This window comes from Lepus europaeus, chromosome 9 (genome assembly GCF_033115175.1).
Source record: "Lepus europaeus isolate LE1 chromosome 9, mLepTim1.pri, whole genome shotgun sequence".
Lineage (NCBI taxonomy): Eukaryota > Metazoa > Chordata > Mammalia > Lagomorpha > Leporidae > Lepus > Lepus europaeus.
The window spans coordinates 115,849,438-115,872,679 of NC_084835.1; the positions used below are offsets into that span (position 1 = coordinate 115,849,438).

At 37.1% G+C, this 23,242-nt stretch overlaps 1 protein-coding gene across 3 annotated transcripts in view; it reads left to right on the top strand.

The window, feature by feature from the left end:
* The window catches only part of CCDC102B (coiled-coil domain containing 102B), a 402,878-nt gene that overhangs the window by 37,464 nt on the left and 342,172 nt on the right, over positions 1-23,242 (top strand). The window contains exon 1 of one of the 3 annotated variants that reach the window (XM_062200308.1): positions 8,252-8,374. The exons of the other annotated variants lie outside the window; for them this stretch is intronic. The gene's annotated coding sequence lies outside the window, so the exon portion shown is untranslated. Of the gene's footprint in view, positions 1-8,251; positions 8,375-23,242 lie in introns of those variants that run through there. 3 annotated transcript variants of the gene reach the window in all.

Sequence of the window (23,242 nt, forward strand, 5' to 3'; positions counted from 1 at the left end):
TCTCAAAGTATGTCGTGTTTGATGTATCTGTTTTAGCACTGTTATAGGATTATCTCTTAAAACAACAAGAACACTATTAAGGGGGTAGGAGGTGAGAAGAGAAAATCGGACATGCAGTCCATTCTGATAACCTTGAGTTCTTTGAAATGTTTTGTGTCAGCTTTGAAAACTGGTACTCAAGACACTCCATATTTTACTTTTTCTTGAATGGAAATTTTATAATAATTCTAATGGTACTTTGCTAAATCATGATTATTTATGCCTGTGTCATTTATAATCCTTGAATATTTGTTTGCCTCAAATATACTCTAAAGCTTAAATATTTATTAAGAGACTTCAAGCCTGGTCAACGCCATGATCCAAGTGTATGCTAAAAGTAATTTAAAGGATAATTGTATGCAGTACTTTAGGAATTCATGCCTTATAGTATATTTGGTCTTGTTTCTTACCACAGTGTATGCTTGCCATTAAAATATTATTTACATGGGTCCTTATAATGTGAGAAAAACAATTGTCTACGTGTACATATCTTTCTCCCATATTCTTATAGTGAAATTAAGTATAAGGTCTAACATAGGCTACATATTTAGTAACAAGTTTTGATCTCTTAGAATTTTATTCAAATTAAAACAATTTACTTGAAAGGCAGAGCTCTGGTGGTTAATACTGGCATTCCATATGGATGTGGGTTCTAGACCTAGCTGCTCCACTTCCAATCCAGTTCCCTGCTAATGTTCCTGGCAAGGTAGTGGAGGATGAGCTAGGTGTTTGGGCCCCTGCATCTGCAAAGGGAAACCTGGAGGAAGCTCTGGGCTCCTAGTTTTGGCCTGACACAGCCTTGGCCATTGCAGCCATCTGGGGAGTGAATTAGCAGATGCAGGATCTATTTCTCTCCATGGCTCTGCCTTTCAAATAAATGACAGAGAGAAAGGGAAAGGTCCACACAGAAAAATCTCTCATTTGCTGGTTCACTTCCCAAATGTCTGTAAGAGCTTAGGTAGGCCAGGTGTAAGCCAGGAGCCTGGAACTCCATCTGGGTCTCCCACATAGTGGCAAGAACATCATTTGCTGGCTCCCTGGCACATTAGCAGGAAGCAGGATTAGAAGCATGGTAGAGCTGGGACTTGATCCAGGTACTTCAGAATGGGATGCTGGCGCCCCATAGCTTAACCAGCGGTGCCACATTGCCTTGCCTTTTCACTAAGGCTGTAGACTATGCAGTAAGCATTACCGTTTTGGTAAATTTTATTGTTTTGTTCAGTTAGGATATAGGAGCAACTGATATAAAGAACCAACTGATATGACAACTGCTTATGATATTAAAAAATGACACTTTTATTCTCTTTGAAAGAGTGTAGGTAATGCTTTTTATAAGAACTCAACAAGGAAAGGTTAGCAGAAATCAATGAACTTTGCTAAAGAGTGAAAGAACTCATGATATGTGGAGAAAATTCATCCTCAAGTGGTTTCATCTTGCTGCCAAGAATATTTATGAACGTTAATCAGAACAATTATGCATTGAAGAGGATTAGTTCTGTCTTGAAAGAGATTATTTAGCAAGGGCTGTCCAAACAATTATAATTTAAGGATTCAGAAGCGAGATGTGTTTTCTAAATCAATTTAGCATAATTAGTTTTTCTGTATGTTGTCTTCTGCATTGTAAATGTGTAGACTATCTTTCCTGAGGAAGGTCAGAGTAAATTGTAACTTAATATAGTTGCTGAGTAGTTAAAAGTACTTTTCATCACTATGGTAGTAGTTGAACTGTGGTCTTTTAATATAAAACAGTGCTTAGACTTACATGAAAGATGCAGACTGAGTTCCAAATGAGTGCAAGATCAAACTACCTGAGCCACTGCCTGTTGTCTCCCAGGGTATATTTTAGCAGGATGCCAGAATCAGAGGTGGAGCTGGGACTTGAACTCAGGCACACTAGAAAGGGATGTGGGTACCCTAAGCAGTGATCTGACCACCACACCAAATAGCCACCCTAGGTTTTATAACATTTTTTGTTTTCAATCTTATAAATTCCATTCTCTAATCCACACAGACTATGAAAATACGTCAGTAGGGTGTGTTGGGGGGTGTGTGTGTGATAGGATCACACTTAATGTTTTAGTAAGATAAACTTTAAAGACTTCTAGTCTAACTTCCTGTCATATATATGGGGAAATAAGGTTTGGGACAATGGGATCATTTTATCTAAGGCCACAAGGTACACAACTGGTCATGAGCAGAGCTAAGCCACATTTGTCTCATGTTACCACTGTTCTATCACTCTAAACAGCAAACTTAACTGACAGAAATTTTGCCTCATCAGAAACATTTTTTGTGTTCACACTGCTTGTGCTACTGATAACTACTGGTTAGGGGACAGGGTGTGCTGCAAAATACCATGCAATACACAAGCAACTCTAGCTTAACCAAGTAGTACCTGGTAAAAATGTCAACAGTGCAGAGTTTGAGAAGCCTTTCTAAAAAGCTGAGTACATCTTACAAGTTAACAGTTAAACACCTACTTTTGCTGTTGGTTCCACCAAAATCCAATGACTAGGGCCTGGCCTTTTTGTGCAGTAGGTTAAGTCAATGCCTGTGACCATGGCATCCTATATCAGAGTAATGTTTTTAGTTCTAGCAGCTCCACTTCCAATCCAGCTTCCTTCTAATTTGTCTGGGAAGGAAGCAGAAGGTGGCCTAATTATTTAGATCACTGCCACTCATGTGCGAGACCTGGGTGGAATTTTGGGCTCCTGACGTCAACTTGGACTAGATTTAAGTGTTACTGCCATTAGGGGAGTGAACCAATGGATGGAAGATCTCTTTCTCTCCGTGTGTGTGTGTGTGTGACTACTCTTCCTTTCAAGTCTTTTTATATAAACAATCCAATGACCAGAGGCAGGCATTTGACATAGCAGCTAATCCAACAGTTAAAAAGCTCTCATTTCATCATAGTATTGAGGTTCAAGTACTAGCTTCACTCCTGATTCCAGCTGCCTGCAAATGCAGACTCTGAGAGCAGCAGGTGATGGCGCAAGTAGTTGGGTCCCTGACACCCAGGAGAAAGACTTAGATTGAGTTCTGTCTCCTGGTTTTGATCTGGCCCACTCCCAGTCATTGAAGGCTTCCGTGGAGGGAACCAGCAGATGGAAGTATGCCCTCTTCCGCCCTCCCCCTCTTCTTCTCTCCTCCTTTCCCCCTTGTATCTCTCTCCCCTCCTTTCTCCTTCTCAAATTAAAATTCTAAAAATATACAAGTATATCTAATTTATTTTACTTTTATTTTTGCAAAGATTTATTTTTATTTATTTGAAAGAGTTACACACAGAGTTAAGGAGAAGCAAAGAGAGGTCTTCGATCAGCTGGTTCACTCCTCAATTGGCCGCAATGGCTGGAGCTTCACCGATCTGAAGCCAGGAGCCAGGAGCTACTTCCGGGTCTCCCATGCGGGTGCAGGGGCCCAAGGACTTGGGCAATCTTCTACTGCTTTCTCAGGCCATAGCAGAGAGCTGGGTTGGAAATGGAGCAGCCGGGACTCGAATCGGTGCCCATATGGGATGCTGGCACTGCAGGTGGTGTCTTTACCCGCTACGCCACAGCGCTGGCCCCTCTAATTTACTTTTCTACAACTTGTTCAATTCTGAGGTGTTCTCATTTTTATCTTTTAGTGCCTTCATATAACACACAATCATATATCCATTTATACTTTTATACTTTAGTCCATGTAGCCATTAATTTCTTTGCTCTTTTGCAAAAGATTCAAAGATACAATATTATCTCCTTTAGAAATTCATGGTTTGTTGGGGAAACAGACGTAGATAAGTACGAGGAGACAGCCTTTGGCTTTAGCATTAACTCTTTTGTGGGAATTGGAAAACACTTCATAGAGATAGTGAGAAAATGATGCAAAGTTACATGACAGTTGTGAAGCTTGTTGTGGGAGTTTTCGATTACATAATTTCATCTGAAATTCCCAGGTGATAAAGATTTGAAGTAAAACCAGTTTTGATTAATATTTACCTTATTTCTCCAGTTAGACACATTTATGAATTTGCAATGACCAGCAGTTCCTAATCCAATCAATATGACTACAAGAGGAAATTGATGACAATGGTTAATCAGATGAAGTTGTCTTTTACTCCCATCGCTGAAAGCCCAAATGAAGCCCGTCACATCACTGGATTCTCCTGCTTTCTTAATGTGTGGTTTCCACCTGAATCATGTCTTAAGATCTTCAATATTATGTCACACTGGCTTTCCATCTCAAAATTCCTATCCTTTTACATGCAAGCAGGAAGAAGAAAGACCTGAAATGGCCTGGCATACACATCAGAAGGGCAAAGCATTTCTAAAAATTACCATTAGACTCTCTTATGTGTCACTGGCAAAACTGTGCCATACAGCCAAGGAAATTTTTAGGGGAGGCATGGTAACAATGGATTATTTTTAAACAAACACATTGCTGTGTCAAACAAAAATAGAAAATTATCTTCACAGGAAGCATGGGAAGACTAGTAGAAGCCACAGAGGGCCTAGTACTTGAAATGGAATTGGAATCCACTAAAAATTCAGCCTGCACTGATGTATACTGAACCCATTAAGATATTGTAAACTTGCCAAACAATTATGAAAACTCTGATGCTGAATTTTCTCATTGCTTTTTCTTATGCCTCAAGTGATTGCTGTGAGATGTGAGATTTGGAGAGTTAAGATAGTAAAGGGGTGTGTGTAGAACTGTGTTATAAACCATAGCATGTGTGGCATTTGAACTAGGATAGAGATCTTGGGTTACTTTGTCTCCAGGATTCTGTAGGTCCCAAGCTACCACTGACTGAAGAACTTGTTATCCATACTTGGCAATAAAGAAAAAACAGGATACTCACTCCACTTTCTGGCTCTTAGTAGTGGAGTTGTGTGGGCGCCTTCACTTGAGAAAGCTGTGAGGAAGACAATGTCTTCCATATGTAGTTAGATTTTACTAGTCAGTAATTTGCAAATATGACAGCAAAAAATTTTCGTGATGAGACAAAAACCTGATTTGGGTGGGTTCTGAAGAGACAAAAGGGGATAAAGGTGACACAGAAATCAACGTTTCTTTCAAGTTTTGATATAAAGATGAATTATTGCAGTTGAAGAGTGAAGTGGAAAAAGGATCCACAAATAACAAAGGTTTCTGGCTTTACCATCTGGTGGGTGGTAGTACCATTATTTAAGATTGAGATTACAACACACAGTGGAGGTTTGGAAAGAAATGTAAGATGTATGATGTCTGGAGGTTATTGAGACATTTAGATGGCTTTGAGTTAGTATTTTGTTAGGCTGTTGGAAATACATCTGTGAGTCTTGATAAACTTTCCTGGACAGGTCATATATACTTGGGAATTCTATGTGTAGTAGCTTTCTAGGGTTGCTGTAATAAATCACACAAATTTATGACTTAAAGCAACAGACATTTATTGTCTCTCAATTCTGGAAGCTGAAGATCCAAACTGAAGGTGTCAGAGCCAAGAGGAAGAAGCTATCTTGCTTCCCCCTAGCTTCTGATGGCTCTTGGTTTATAGGTACATCACTCTAAACTCTGTTTTGCCCTTGGTATTCTCTCATGTGTGTCTGTGTCAAAATTCCCACCTTTTTATAACGACATCAGCCATTGAATTAAGGCCCACACTAATTAAGAATGGCATCATTTTACCTTGTTGACATCTGCAAAGATCATATTTCCAAATAAGCTTACTTTCATGGTACAGGGGGATAGGATTTTCACAAGTCTTCTCAGAGGACACAGTTCAATTCAAAGCAGTATGTATGGTAAAAGATTGTTCAAGAACAGATGTCAAACCCCAAAGGGAAATATGGAGTAAGAATAGTATCAGTGATGATCCCTTGGGGAAAATTGACCATTAAGATGAGAGGAAAGTAATAGAAGGCATAAGGATATAACACAATCACAAAGTCAGGAAAAAATAATTCAGAAGCCAGGAGTGGCAAATATATCATGAAGAAGAGAAATTACTTGAAGGTTAAAAATCTTCAGACACTTCTGGTAGCATTAGGATAGGAAATATAGCACTGAATCTCTTGCAAATGATGGAGGAGAACACATTTAGGTATAGAGAGATAATTTAAGAGGACATTTCAGTGATCCAGGAAGACTCTGATGGTTGAACCAGACTAGTGTCAGTGGGAAGAGAGAGAGGGCTGGACAAGCTTCTGTAGTACACTAAGAAGAACTGGTACTGGGCTCAGTAGAGGAAAGAGTTGAAGATGGGTTCCAGGGCCAGCACCATGGCTCACTTGGTTAATCCTCTGCCTGCGGCACTGGCATCCCATATGGGTGCCAGTTCAAGTTCCTGCTGCTCCACTTCTGATCCAGCTCTCTGCTGTGGCCTGGGAGGGCAGTGGAGGATGGCCCAAGTACTTGGGCCCCTGCACCCGCATGGGAGACCAGGAAGAAGCACCTGGCTCCTGGCTTCGGATCGGCACAGTAGCGGCCATTTAGGGAGTGAACCAACGGAAGGGAGACTTTTCTCTTTGTCTCTCTCTGTCTATAACTCTACCTGTCAAATAAAAAATTAAAAAAAGGATTGGTTCCAGGAGTTTTCTTTAGCATGCTGTAAGAATTGGCATTTATTGAGATAATGCTGCAAGTCCATGGAGAAATGACTTTATTTTTAAACATGTCAATGCCATGGCTGGCATTTTCTGGAGGAGGGGTATGCAGTGCTGATGAACACAAGTGCAGAAATCCAGAATATGGCTGGGCCATCTGAAAATAGATGGTCAGTGAAACAAGGAGAATGGGTGGCACTGGCAAAGGAAAGGATGCACAAATTAATCTGAGAGGCACCTGATGTGCACAAGGATGGGAAAATGAGGCATAATGAATAAAAGTGAGAAGGGGGCAGCAAGAAGATTGAAGGGATTAAGAAGGGTCCTGGGCCAATATCAGATGTCTTCATGTGGGCAGGATTGTGCAGAGTCCCTAAACGTGTGGATGTAAACTAGAAGGAGGACCAGGGAGGCATTTGTGAACTTCCAAAAGCAGGTGGACTTTTTTCATGAACATGTGCATCTCTGTGTTTTCACTGTGATGTTATCAAGGATGCAGTGGGGCTCTTGGCTAGAGCTTTCTCAATCATTTGACCGTGAAAGAGAGTATAGTACCTGGGTATGAACATGACTGAATTAAAAGTGAAATTTAAAAAAGTGAAATTCATTGGTATAAGTGAAATTGACTGAATGATTTATGGTTAACATCTCATGAGGAAAATCCAGACAAGAGAGACTTCAAGGGTAGTGGAGAGGGAGTTGTAGTTGAACAAGTTTAGCTCAAAGGTATTAGTTGGCTTTATATGGGAGAAAGACTACTTTTTCCATTGCATCAGAAAGTAAAAGAGAAAGGACACTGTTACATAGAAATGGATTAAATGATTAAAACTATTGCTCAATTAAGAGTAAGCCTCCGGATTGAGAAGAAGAAAGAGTAAGATTGTTTGAAGACATTAATTCACCTACTTTCAAGTGCTGTTTTGTGTAATTGATTTTATCTCCCCTACCTTTTCACCTTTTTCTTGGGGCGCTTTGTGCTGCTAGTTTCACTCTGGGAAGTGCTCTTTCCTGTGGTCTGCTGCAGTGCCTTCATCAGTGCACTTCCTGACAGCTGAGTTCTGTCACTGGAAAGCCACTCGATTCTCCCGCAAGGAAGGGGGCCAGGAGCTCAGCGGGAGCCCTGGAGACTGCAGCTCGCCTTTCCTGCCAACAGGGCTGCAATCGAGGGTTTTGACAGGCAGCTTATGCATCGTGATTTGTATACTTAAATATTTATTAAATATGATTTCTTTTTGTTTTGGTAACTTAATACAAATCAGATCGGGCAAATGATGTTTTCTGTTGTTCCTGTTATCTGCAATGTCACTTCCCTTTAAACAGTTTGCAGATAGAGATTTTAATACTTTTACCATTTTAGCTTTAGTCTTTTCCACCGTTACTAAAAAGTGTATGTGTTGTCAAACATTGAATGCACTATAGATGGAAGGGGTGGGCGTGCTCTTCCTTTTTGACTCACAGCACATAGTTTCACATGGGTTGTATGGAAAGCTTTGGATCACACTTAATATTTAATACTTAGGGAACATTAAAAATGATTTTATTTTGGTTAGCTCACTTGTGATACGGAGAGTGTGTTGTGGTATGGGTTTTGATGAAACTTCACAACCAATGGGAATCCTTTTTGAGTTTGTGTGGTGTGTCCTTAATACTGGAATAATCCTGTTGGCCAGGACCCCAGAGCTGACTGATGAGAAAAGGAGGCAGGGAATTCTGTTGTTTACACATGTGCCTGCAACTGAGACACGAGATCAGCCCAGCGAGCCCAGAGGGTAAGAGTGCTTAATAACCTGTGGTTTTCTATTTAATTCTTATACTTTCCTGGTGGAGCAGAGTGTGTTTTGCTCTCGGAGCAGTGAGAAAGACGGTTGCTTATGAGACGTACAGCAAAACTCCTCTAGGCCCTGGAAGCAGAAGGAATCGGAGTTTCCTTTGAGTGTGGACTGGGTTTCTTCCCTTCCCCTTCCATCTTTCCATTGTGGGTATTATTTATCCTGACAGCTTGTCACACATTTCCTGTCTTTTAAAAAATAACTGTATGCTAAACAAAACACAGGTAAGCATTTCATCTCTAAGTTTAGACAGTAATAGAATATTTTTATATGAAAACTTTGTAGTTCCACATGAATATGAATTAGTCAATATGTTTGAAGTAATCTATATTCTTGCAGCAAAAACAAAGAAATTATTATGCAACCCCCCGTATCTATGTCTCATGCATTTGATTTTCATTTTGTGAGTCTTCATGCTGAATTTCTATTAGTGTGAGCAGAAAAATATACTTCAAACTTAGCAGTAATATTGATTTTTTTTAATATGTTACCTGCATAATGTGGAGGACATGAGAATACAGAATAAAATAACAAAATTCTGTACATAATAAAAAGAAAATTGATGTTTAACTACATAGAAATAAAGTATAGGAATGAAAACGTCTCAGGAAACCATTGGAAAGCATCTGCTTATGTGTACTGCAAAGAGAAATTATAAAATGAATATTGAGTGAGTAAACCTATTTGATATAATCATAAGAAAAACATTCTAAAGACAAAAAAATACAATTAGAAATATGTTAAACTCTTATTTAGTAGACCTGTTAAGCCTTTGACTACAATGTAGATTAAAAATATTATCTCAAAAATATTAAGTTAAAAAGATGTAAATAATATAGCATCAAAGTAGTTAATGTTTATTGATAGTGGTATTTGCATCACTACTAGTTTTTCTGTTTACTAAAATGATGTGAATATATATTTTTATCAATATATTTTTGTGTAAGAAGCTATTCAGCTTTTGAGTAATGTTTTCTTAATAGATTGTTTTGCTGTCAGTAAATATCCTTATATACTAAATACTTCTGAATTATATCTTCTACAGTTTCATGAATGCATTAAATTAGAATTGATATGCTAGTGATGTAATATGTGCACAAATCTTAGCTAGTTTTTAAATATTGATTAAAAAATCAATCTAAATATCAATAAATCTATTCTGAATATACTATAAAAGGCTTTGTGTTAATTGTCTTATTTTCTAAAACTTTAAAAATGTTTTTCTTGTGAAATAACAGATCATCTCATTGTCTCCCTTTGACATTCTTCTTATGTTTTCATTGGATTCAAAAATTGATCACCAGGATATAGCTTTTTGGATCTTACAATGGGTGTGGCATCAAAATGATCTATGAGCATTTTGGTGTTTTATCTAATAGAGACACAAATATAGTGACTATTCTTAAAGTGAACCTGAGATCATTTTTTCATATTTTTATCTGAAGAAATGTGATTTTTCTTTTTATGCTGATATTACAAGGTCATTTGAATTCTGACAAAATCCTCAAAAACACCCTCATTAGCAGGATGTTAGTGCAAGAGGAATTTGAGAAGCTTTGAAGGAGGGGTTCAGCTTCCTGAGCTGTCTTGAGGAGTTAGTGAAACTTGGATAGTTGCTGAAACAAGAAAAGTTTTCTATTTTGCAGAAGTAGTTGACATAAAGGGTTTTGAGGCCTGAATTAGCATAAAGCATGGAAAAAGGTATTGAGCAATCTGTCTCACTGGAGCATAAAAAATGTACCTTTGTGAAGATCAGAAATTGTCTTCAATTGGTAGAGCAGGATAAATTTTGGGGTCATCTTAAATTCAAACAGAATAATATTCTCCTTGTAAATCATAGAATAGAAACAATTTTAAGTTTTTGAGATGAGATGGAGTATCTGTGCCTCTTTATCATTTCCTATGTACAAGATGATTTACATACATATTTACAGTTTTGATAGCTTTGCAGTAAATTAAACTTCATTGTAAATACTTCATTTTACACATGAAGAAACCTGAGGTTCAGAAATGTTAAATGACTTACCTAACACTATAGATATTATTAGTGCTGGAAATAGGATTCCAAACTATGTCTTTCTGGCTTCAGTTATTTCCAGTATGCTGCACTGGTATTTTAGGAATGTGGACCTGCCACAAGTCAGGCAGAATGGCTTGACATTGGCATTGGAGTAACAGGGTTCGGGGAGTAAGTGAAGAGACTGCGTTCTGAAGATCAGTTCCCATATTCGGTAAATCCAAGATGATCTCAATTGTATCAGGTGGTCATTCCTTTGGGAATAGAAGAAGAAATTAATATTGCAACTATAGAATAGTTTTTACACTTAATATTCTCATATTCAAAACATATGCTTTTCCTCACTTATTTCCTTAAATATATTCAAGAAAGGATGTCTTGATTTATCAGGAAATTTCGTCACTGATTTGCATTCAATACTATTTATTCACAAATAAAATACAAGAGGTAACTGGAAATGATATTGGGAACACATTGGCTTTTCTTTTTGATATGCAGTACCAATGAATACCTAGTGACTATCTACTTTAGACTGGATAGACTAAATTATTATCAAAGAAATCATAAGTTTTATTTCAATGAGTGAAGAGCATACATACAACTTATATTGCTAATACATAGTATAGCGTTAGTTTGTAGTAAGACAGAATCTAGTCACACCTTTTTCCTCAAATATCTCAATGTTAAATACATCATTTTATTTCTCAAAGTAGAATAGGACCAATACTTGTAATAGGATTCATTTCCTTCTTTATTTCTCATGCTTTGAATAAAGTTTTAAATAAGCTTATGTTACAATAGGGATTTTTGGATATATATGTGTATACAAACAGATTATTGTGTCTACACTATAATATATATGTATACATATAAATCATTGTGTCTATACTATAAATATAGTATTTCATATATACCATATGCTACTTTATTTTAAAAGCATCTTACTATTAAGTTTCATGGAAGGAATACCTTTTTGACATATACTGAAGGAGATGAAGATAGCTGCAATGTGAAGATGTGGTCACTGACCATTTGACTCTTAATTAAACCAGTCTAGGTTATACTTCAAGACTATTACATAGACATCGTTTTTGGACAGCTGGTGTTCAGTCCTCAATTGTAGGTCCTCAGTTGTGATTGAGTGTGAGCTTAAGATTTTTTTAGTAAAAAGAACATTGGATATTTTATTGGAGGAAATTAGGTAGCAAAAAAGTTGTATGCAAGGCCATTTCATTGAATTCATAGTTTGAATAGGAATGTTAGTATTGTATACTTTAATATTTTCTGAGTTGATTTATATTTCATGATCCTAAAGAATTATTGCTAGAAACAGCAAAGATATACAAATGTTTCATGTTAAATTTGTCATGGAAGGATTTTTTTTTAGTAGCTGATGATAGTTGTCCTTGACCTTGAGTAAAAATCATAGACAATTGAAGAATTTACAAATGGTACCTTATCACAATGTCAACCTCTAATTTTTAGAGTTAAAACTACCAGGAAATAGAAGAGGCTTTCAGTTATTAAATCAAAAGTATGCTTCCTTTTTAAAATCTTTACAGGAAATTTATATTCAATATTTTCAGAAATCATGACAATGCTAAGGTTTTCCAAATCACAGAAAAATGAAAAGCTCCTGAATGGTTTTTAATGAGTTGAGCATAGCATTAATACCAAAAATTCAAAAATATGAACTGAAAATGAATTTATATATTGATTTCACTTCAAATATCATTTTAAAAATCTAAATATTAGCTAACAGAATCAACTAGTGCATTCAAATTGTTATATACCATGACAAAATGGAATGTATTTCAGGAAGCAATTGTAAGTAAGCTTTAAAATATTTATAAAAATATGCAACATTTCACACAAAAATTGTTTATCTTCATAGATGTTGAAAATTTATAAGATTCAAAACTATTTTTAAACATTTCATTGAAATATACATAATGAGTAAATTCACATATTTTTAAAGATAAATGAGGGGCTGGTGCTGTGGCATAGTGGGTAAAGCCTCCACCTGCAGTGCCAGCATCCAGTATGGGCACTGGTTCAAGTCCCTGCTGCTCCACTTCTGATCCAGCTCTCTGCTATAGCCTAGGAAAGCAGTGGAAGCTGGTCCAAGTCCCTGGGCTCCTGTACCCGCTGTGTGGGAGACAGGGAAGAAGCTCATGGCTTCAGATCAACCTACCTCCGGTCATTGCAGCCATTTGAGGAGTGAAGCAGTGGATGGAAGTCTTCTTTCTCTCTCTGCCTCTCTATAACTCTGCCTTTAAAATAAATAAATCTTTAAAAAAATGTTTTGTCTGATCAGATTCATATCCAACACTCAAATTGAGAAAATTACCTAAGTGTCCTCACTGTTCTCCCCCCCCTTTCTATTTTCTGAAAGATTAATTTTATTTATTTGAAAGGCAGAGTTAGAGAGGCAGACAGAGATGAATCCTCCATCTGCTGGTTTACTCCCCAAATGGCCAGGCTGAAATCAGGAGCCAGGAGCTTCCTCCAGGTCTCCCACATGGGTGCGCAGGCCATCTACTGCTGTTCTCTCAGGTGTATCAGCAGGGAGCTGGATTGGAAGTGGATCAGCCAGGACTTGAACTGGGGACAGTATGGGATGCAAGAATCAGTCAGTGGCTTTAGCTATACCACAGTGAGACACCCCCTCCCCCCATATTTAACATGAGGAAGAAGGGTATATTGTCATTTATATTGTATGATTCAGTGAAACGTTATTTATAACTGTATACATAATATGACGTCACACAATTTTTTTGCTCTACATTATGATACCACAAATAAGAGAAAACATTTTTCTTTTTGGATCTGCTTTATTTAACTTAGCATAATAACCTCCACTTGTATCCATTTTGTTACAAATGTCGATTTGTTTAATTCCATCATGTGTATATATACGCTACATTTTCTTTATCCAATCGTCAGTTGATATCTAGCTTGATTTCACATCTTAGCTATTGTGAATTGAGCTGCTATAAACATGGGAATGTAGCTATCTCTTTCATATGCTAATTTCACTTCCTTTGTATATACTCCCAGGAGTGGGATAGCTGACTCATATGGTAGATCTATTTTTAGCTTTCTGAGCATTTTCCATACTATTTTTTTTTTTTTTTAGTGGGAGGTAAAATAGCAAGGTTTATTAAGAAGGAACATCTGTAAGGACGGATGGGCACCTCTCCAGACAGGGCCTGAGAGAGAGTGCCCAGTCCCTCAGACTGGGGGAGGGGGGGGGCTGCATGGGTGAGTGGAGAGTACACCCGGCCAGGCCAGGCGGGCGGCTCAGCAAAGATGCAGAGAGCTGAGCGCACAGTCCAGTTGAGGCTGGGGGTTTTAAGGAGATGGGTCTTGCTTCCCCACCTCTGCTCCTCTTGGAACAAAGGGCTTTTTGGATGTAAATAGAAAAACTTCTCTTGAAGGTCTGAAACAAAGGACTTTATGGATGCAAACGTTATCAGAACTGAGGAAGGGAGCAGGGTGTTTGAGATGCAGATACTGGGCTGCACCTGGGAGATTGTGGAAGATTTATCAGGCAGGAAGCAGGAGGGGTGAGGGCCTCCACCTGGCAGGTTATCAGGTAGAAGGGGGCAGGGCAGGCAGGATGCGAAATCTGGGCTTCCCCTGAAACACTGTTAGGATGACTTTGAGATGCAGATGCATATAGATGTCTTCTCTTTAGGCCTGTCACACACACATAAGCTCATAACTGACTTCCTACCTAACATTCCCCCCTCAAGAGGTAATACCCAAAATTCTTTTTGGGATTATGGATGGAGTTCCGTCTTCTGTAACTTCTTCAAAGCTGGCATGTGGGCGTCGAGGGAGATTTGGGTATTTCCTCTTGCTATCTGTCTTATGGTGTGTGACAGTAGCCTTAGAAAGACTGTGCTGCTCGGTCCAGGGGGCTACTCAGGTCGTCCAGTGGGATGGGCTGGAAGCCTTGTCTGACGACAATTTGGAGTTCAACAGCTCTTAGTCTGCTAGAGACAAAACGAACAAGGGCATTAAAAACACACGGTCCAAAGAGAAGCAGCAAGATTACAGAAGTTATTGGGCCAAGGAGAGGAAATAGCCAAGATTTCCATGACCAGATGTTAGGCCAGAAATCCCAGCCCTGCTTGGCCTGGTCCTGGAGCTGTTTGGAATTGTCCAGGAAAAGTACAAATTTGGGTTTGTACCTGTCCAGTCTGATTGACCCAGAAACAACATTCTTCCTGGAGCATGGCACAGATACCCCCTGGAGCAGCAGTTAGCATGTTTAACACTTTTTTTTTTATAACATTTTGTGACTTTCACACACCCTCTTCAACTTACTTTAAACATTTCACCATTTCCATTCCAGTCTAGAGTAAACTAGCCATCAGGATAAAGTCATTTTTACAAACCATGTCCTTTCCTTATTTAAAAAGCTCTTTCCTTTTTAGCCCTTCTTACCAACAACACTCTTTCCTTCTAAACCTTTCTTACCAAGCACACATTTTTATACTTGATGTTTTCCATAGAGCCTGGTTGGCTCTTCTTACCTTACCAGAAGACTAAGGTCTCCATGCAGAGTGAAGATGCCTTAAAAATCCCTTGTGTGATCTAGAGCTCTGGTTAAGGCAATTAGTTCTGCTAGCTGAGCAAAAGTTCCTGGGGGCAGAGCACGTTTCAATAACGTGCCATGCTGTAACTGTTGCATACTCTGAGAAGCAGGTCCTGTCTGACAAAGCTGCTTCCATCTATGAACCAAACTTTATTTGCATTAGTCAGGGGGCTGTCTTTTAGGTCCCTTCTGCTGGCATAGATCAAGTTTTTCATAATGGTTGTACCAATTTGCAGTTCCAGCAACAGCGTACTAGGGTATATTTTTCTCCTTGTCCTCACCAGCATTTGTTATTTATTGATTTTTTTGGATGAGGAAATATCTCATTGTGATTTTTATTTGCATTTTCCTGATGCCTAGTGGTCCTGAGCATGTTTTCATGTGTCTGTTGGTCATTTGTATTTCCTCCTTTGAGAAATGCCTGTTCATGGCCTTTGCCCATTTCTTTATATATTTTGTGTATTAACCCTTTATTGCATGCATAGTTTTCAAATTTTCTCTCATTGTTGCCTCTTCACTTTGTTGATTGTTTCCTTTGTTGTTCAGAAGCTTTTTAGCTTGCTGTACTGTGACTTGTATATTTTGCTTTTTTTGTTTATGCTTCTGGGGTCTGATCCAAGAAGTGTTTGCCTTGGCCAATGTCTTACAGCATCTTCCTTATTTTTTTATTTTTTTGCTAGTAATTTGATCATTTCAGGTCTTCAGTTTAGATTCTTGATCTATTGTCAGTTGATTTTTATATAGGGTTTCGAACTTCTGCATATGGAAATTGAATTTTCCCAACACTGTTGAATAGAACTGTCCTTTCTCCAGGGAATGATTTTAACTTATTTTAGCTGGATTAATTCCTAGGGTTTCTATTCTGTTCTGTTCATCTACATGTCTATTTTTGTGCCAGTACCAGGCTGTTTTAATTATAACAGCTCTTTAATATTCTTGAAATCTAGTATTGCGATGCCTCCAACTTTGTTTTTATTGTTTAAGATTGCTTTGGCCATTTGGAATTTTTTTCTGTTTTCATATGAATTTTAGGATCATTTTTTTCTAGTTCTGTGAAGAAGGTCTTGAGTTTTGAGATAGATTAGAATCTGTAAATTGCTTTGTGTAGTATGGGCATTTTGATATCAATTCTTCTAATCCATGAACATGGAAAAGTTTTCCATTTTTGATGTCTTTTCCTATTCATTAATGTTTTGCAGTTTTCACTACAGAGAACTTTTACATCCTTGGTTAAATTTATCCCAGTACATTAAAAAATTTTTGTCACTGTTATGAATGGAAAGGATCTTACAAGTTCTTTCTCACCTAAAGCATTGCTGTAGAAGAGTGCTACTGATTTTTTCATATTGATTTTTGTATCCTGTAACTTTACTGATTTCTCTAATGAGTTCTAATAGTCTCTTAGTCTTTTGGATCACCTATGTAAAGGATCATGTTATTTGCAAACAGGAATAATTTGACTTCCTCCTTTAAAATTATATTACTTTGATTTATTTTTCTTGCCTAATGGCTCTAGCTAAAACTTCTAGAACTGTTTTGAACAATAGTGGTAAGAGTGGATATCCTTCTCTGGTTCCAGATGTTAGTGAAAATGGTTCCAGCATTTCCTGGTTCAGTATGATGCTGGCTGTGAGTTTCTTACATATCACCTTGTTTATATTGAGATATATTTCTTCTATATCCAATTTGCTTAAGGTTTTTTTAATGATGAAATGATGTATTTTATCATACTTTCTCTGAATCGACTGAGATAGTCATATGGTTTTTATACTTCATTTTACCATGTGAGGTATCATATTTTTGATTTGCATATTTTGAACAATCCTTAAATCCCTATAAATCCTGTTTGGTCTGGGTGGATGATCTCTTTTGAAATACTGTTGGATTCAGTTTGCTAGTATTTTGTTGAAGATTTTTGCATCTATGTTCATCAGTGATATTGGTCTATAGTTCCTCTTCTTTGTTGTATCTTTCTCTGATTTTGAAATTAAGGTAATGCTGGCCTCATAGAATGAGTTGGGAGGATTCTCTCCCTTGCAATTGTTTTGAATAGTTTAAGAGGAAGATTTAACTTTGTGGCACTGGTGTGATTACTTGGGAAAGGGTTGAAGAAATGTTTACACAATTGTGAGGTTAAATGAAAACAAAGTAGGTTTTCACAAAACAAGAGTTTAATCTGGTCTTGGTCTCTGCAGCCTCCCTCGTAAAAGGTTTACATTTTCTGTTTCAGGGACTTGGAAGTCAGATCCTTTAAGAAATATAAACATTGACTAATCTACTTCCTACTATTTTGGCATTTTTAATAGTCTCTTTCCTTGTCTTTACTAAAGAAATAAACAATTATAGCAAAATAAAGGCAAACAAATGAAAACTGATTCCAGATCAGTTAGCAATTATGTTAAGATTGCTGTTCTAAATTGCTTTTATATTACTGCTGTCTTCCCCTTTGTCAAAATACAAGCCCAGAAACAACAAATCTTAAAAATATCTGGGATTTTTGGGGATTCTATAGCTTAAAGAAAAGGGAAAAAAATCACTAATTTGGCTGAATGGGAAAGTATAGGCAAGATAAAGCCAGAAGTTTCACAAGAAGTTTACTAAAACTTTTATTTTTAACATTTGATGTCCTATCTTTTTTAGGTTACAAAGATCGATAAATTAAACTTTTCTAGTGAAACCAACAATTATGATCTCATTATAAGTAAGTTACCTATTATCTAATCATCAGATGATGCATCTGAAAACTGATTACTTTTATTATACATTAGATTGGAATTTTAGAATACAACATGACTGATTTTTATCTTAGAAGGGTCCATAGAAATATATTGAAGATGTAAATCTAGTGATAGTGAGAAAAAGATACCAAGCTTTGTCTAGATGTCAACATATTAGTCAACATATCAGCTGTGCTGATAATTTGTATTGTGATATACAAGGATACTTCTACAAGTTCATGGAAATTAAAAATATATTTTGGTGAAAATTTTTGAATACCATACATAGTTTTCTAATGCACATTTTCCATGAACTTTTTGAAGACCCCTAAAATAGGTATTAATATTTTCTTTCAGTTCATAATATAAAAAACATTCAATTTTTAAAATTATTTATATTTTTTAAAAATATTTATTTTATATATTTGAAATGCAGAGTTACAGAGAGAGAAAGAGAAAGAGAGAAAGAGAGAGAGAAAGAGAGGTCTTCCATCCACTAGTTCACTTCCCAAATGGCCACAACCACTGGGGCTGGGCCAGGCTGAAGCCAGGAGCTTCTTCTGTCTGGGTCTCCCACATGGGTCCAGGGGCCCAAGCACTTGGACCATCTTCTGCTGCTTTCTCAGGCACAGTAACAGGGAGCTGAATCAGAAGTGGAGCAGCTGGGACTTGAACCGGCACCCATATGGGACACCAGCATTGTAGGCCAGGGCTTTAACCCATTGCATCACAGTTCTGTCCTCTCAATGTTTAATAATTTCATTTTTCTTTGCTTTTTTCTGTATCTTTTCTGTTTTCCTGGGAATCAAAATGCTCCTTAACGAGAGTAATTACTATATATAGTACACATACAAATGAATACTGCTTTATTTATAGAAAAGGCCAATTATATATATATATATATTACTCATAAGACATTTGATCTACAGTTGAAATTTATGCTGTTCCTATTTAGAGGTAGATAGCCTTGCTATTTCAAAACAGATTAATCATATATTTTAAGAAAAACATAGTTAAATAAACTGAGAAATTCCATATTCACTAATAATTTTGTTTCCCTAAACTCCTCTGCAATTACATTAATAAAGGCATATAATTCAAGGACCAAATCTGACCTGCAGTAATTTGGAATATTCAAGGACTTAAATTTCTGCAGTGTTGTACTTTGAACACTTTGCCATGAGTGGGTGTAGGCAGCTGGCTTTCCTGTCTAAAAATCTTTTTAAAACGTAGAAAGTTCCATTCACTCAGCACAGAATTCCTTCATTTTCCATTAAAGAAGAAGAGTTGAATACATAAATACTTATTCTTGGGAGATTAATCAGGAATATTAGATTAACTCAAACAAAACATTAGTTTGATTTGTGTTATAGTTATGTAATTTTCCCCTCATTTTCCAACATTCACAACATATTTTTTGTTGCATGTAAAATGTCAGCATCTCAATAACTTGCTAAAGGTGAATCTTTGGAATGCTGTATCTTTTTAACACATGCTTGAATTACTGTGGGCTGTATTTCTCAGGTGATTTGAATGTGAGCTCCCCTAGGATGGGCATTCAAATCTCCTTATTCACTGGTGGATTCTTAATTCCTTGAATTCTGTACCTGGGCCATGGCAGAAAATCAACAAAGATTTGTTGAACAAACACATGAATAAATTCAAGGTTTAAAAACCAATATTTATCCTTACTCTACTTAACAACATGTAGAGATGAGCAGACATTATTGTATATGTTTTTAAGGAAATGGTCATTACAATATATATTACATGCATTTGCTGGTTTGTATGTCTTTAATTTTGCTTCTGTTTCGTGTGAGTTGTTGAACTGTTTTTAAAACCCTAAACTGGATGGCAATAGAAGTAAAACAAACATAAATAACTAGAGGTATTTTAAAAAACTTTAAAATGACTGCCTTTTAACACTTCATATATTTAATTCCTGCGGTTTAGTTTATATGATTTTTTATTTTTCAAAAAAAGATTTATTTACTTGAAAGGCAGAGTTACAGTGAGAGGGGGACAGACAGAGAGAGAGAGAGCTTCTCTCTGCTCGCTCATTACCCACATGGCTGCAGTGGCCAGGGCTGGGTCATGCTGTCATGCTGAAACCAGGAGCTTCATGTGGGTCTCCCATGTGAGTGCAGGGGCCCAAGCATGTGGACCATCCTTTACTGCTTTCCCAGGTGCATTAGCAAGGAGCTGGGTTGGAAGTGGAGCAGCTGGGACAGAAACCAGTAACCATATGGCATTCCGGTGTTGCAGGTGATGGCTTAACCCACTGAGCTATAACGCAGGCCTCTCGTTTATCTAATGATTTTTCAAATTTTGAGCTACAGGAAGATTTCCAAGGGTGTTAATCTCTTAGAAAAAAATAGAATAGATTGCATTATATCCAAGAGATGTTAGTTTAAAAAAATACAAAAAAAAAAAAACCAAAATTTAAGAGGACCAAAAATTTGAAAAGTGGCAGTATGCAGCTGTTTTATAAAATGCAATTTTTATATAGATTTGATTATTTACTTTTGAAGCAAAAATATTATTTGTAAACTGAACTGAAAAATTTTCTTAAAATAATCATTTGGTTGAAGGGACTAAGCAGTTGGTACAGCCTTGTTCAGATCTAGCTACATAGCACACATGTTAAGTTCTAGCCAATTAAAATAAAAACACAATAACAATACCAAGATAATTTTGTTGGAATTCTAAATTAGAAAATTTTATCACTGGAGCAAGTTCAAGGGAGAATTTTCTCCAGATTGCCTTAGCTATCTAGAAAATAAATTGTCTACTATTATTAGTGTGTCTTAATCTGCATCATTGAGTGCAGGTTACTTTCTTAGGTGTTTGTAAATTTAGTGATTTTAGAGAGACTGCATTTTGAAGATTTTCTTAACTAGGAAGACTAAACATAAAAACATAGAAGTTTCCATGGTAACTCTTTAAGAAAGTAGTTTCTGTGTTGATAAAATGTAAACTGTAAGAAAGGGAGCAATTTAGGCAGGCAGGAAAGGTTTTAAGGAAGAGGAAGTTTTGTAAGGGATAGACAAGTGATTGAGAGACTGAAAAGTGGTTTCCAGAAGGTGGAGGCCTAGTGGACAGGACGACAGGTGACGATCTGAGGCTGATGTGAAGCATGGACAGCGAACTCAGGTACAGTGAGAGAAGCTGAGCTGGAAAGCTGCCAGGGGTGAACGCTGGCTGAGTTAGGATTCAGTGCATTGAGTGTGTTCACCTAAACAGGGAAATGCACCATCTGTGGCTCATGCAACCTGAAAGGTGGTGATGCTTCTTATCAGTAGGGAAAACATGGAGGAACACAAAATTAATCATCTATAGAAGGAGTGTGAAGAGCTTTCTCTAAACTCCCTGAAGCAGAAAATTCAGGCCTGACTTATAGAAAACAAAGGAAATATTTTCTCCACTCCAGTTTCTAAGAAAAGGATGAAAATATTGGTTTTTTTTTTTTTTTTGAGAGGCAGGAATTTTCTGTTTCTAACTAATTATTGTTTGGCAATTAATCATTTTTTCTTCCCCTCTGTGCTTTTCTCTGAATACCAGGCTTTAGGCACTGTTAGCTAGAAATTTTTATTCAATTTATAACTTTTCAATAAATCAGGTGGTTAAATTGACATAAACTGGTTTCCTCAAGGAACAATGTGGAGCGATTTTGTTAATTAATACTTCTTTTTAGGAGTGTTATCACAGAAATTTGGACCTGAATTGTAGGTTAGTTCTTCGTTCAATGTCATGAATGATCTTGCTATTTTCAAAGGACAATCAAAAATTAAAACATTGCAATTTTCTGTCTTTAAAAAGATGTTTCTTCTGATTTATTAAAAATTAGAACAATAAATGATAGGGTGAGTATCATATCATGGAAGCTATTTGTTGAATCTTTAGAGATAACAATGAGTACCTGAATATTTTTTAAAAAAGTAAATAGTCCCAGACATATTTAAGTTGAAATAGCAATAGATGTTTTCCAAAATAAATATTTTCATTTGAAGATAAAAAGATATATGGATAAATTTTCCCACAATGTGTTTATAAATTTAAAGACTGAACACTAGGGGCGAAAGCTATGGCATATTGGGTAAAGCTCCTGCCTGCAGTGCCTGAATCCCCTATGGGCAGTGGTTCATCCTGGCTGCTCCAGTACACATCCAGGCCTGTACCCATGTGGGAGACCCAGGGAAGGCCCTGGGCTCCTGGTTTCAGATCAGCTCAGCTTCATCTGTTATGGCCATTTGGGGAGTGAGAAAGTAGATGGAAAACCTTTCTCTCTGTCTTTCCCTCTCTCTCTCTGTAGCTCTGCCTCTCAAATAAATAAATAAACAAATAAGTAAATAAAACTTTTAAAAAATGACTTTCAAAGACTGAACACTAACTCTAATAAGGAAAAACTAATTTTCCAGAAACATGAGAATAATAATTATTCTTCTGATACACATCCATATCACTGCTAGAGTTTTTGAGACATTGCATTATTTGTCAGTAAAATTGTGTTCTACAGGATGTTAAACAGAAAATGAGGATTTTTTTTTGCATTGTAACATAAGTAGTTCTTTACTTCTCCATGCTAAACCAGGAAGTATTAATATTCCACATGAATTTTTAGGATCATGTCACAATAAATGTGCCTTTTTGTATACTAGTTCTGAGGTGTTGTGATTAATACTAAAACCTCTTTGAGTACTAGTTCTGAAATATTACAAATATTTGGTTCTTTCTTAACCATTGTTTTCTTTTATCTCCTTTTCCTTTGAGTTGCAGTCATACCCACATACTCCCACATACGTGCATAACCCTGAAATCTTTTCATCTCCAACAAGCTCAAGGATCCCAAATTGGTGAAATATTGTTCTATTCTTATGCTCTGATGAGGATTAATAAACATAATTGCATGTCATGTGAATTTCAGCAGTTATAAACTCTTTTAGTTATACTTTTCACTCATATTAGATTCGTTAATTGCATTACTTCCATGTTCTAGTCTCTGTGAGGACAAAGCTAAGATGTAAGTTCTCCCTAAAACCCATAAATAGGTCTAGAAACATATTTCATTATTACCATGCCGTATTATAAATGCAAAATAAAGTGTTTTTTTTTTGTTTTTTTTTGTTTGTTTTTTTTGACAGGCAGAGTGGACAGTGAGAGAGAGAGAGAGAGAGAGAAAGGTCTTCCTTTGCCGTTGGTTCACCCTCCAATGGCCGCAGCAGCTGGCACACCGCGCTGATCCGAAGCCAGGAGCCAGGTGCTTCTCCTGGTCTCCCATGGGGTGCAGGGCCCAAGGACTTGGGCCATCCTCCACTGCACTCCCAGGCCACAGCAGAGAGCTGGCCTGGAAGAGGGGCAACCGGGACAGAATCCGGCGCCCCGACTGGGACTAGAACCTGGGGTGCTGGCGCCGCAAGGCGGAGGATTAGCCTGTTGAGCCACGGTGCCGGCCGCAAAATAAAGTTATT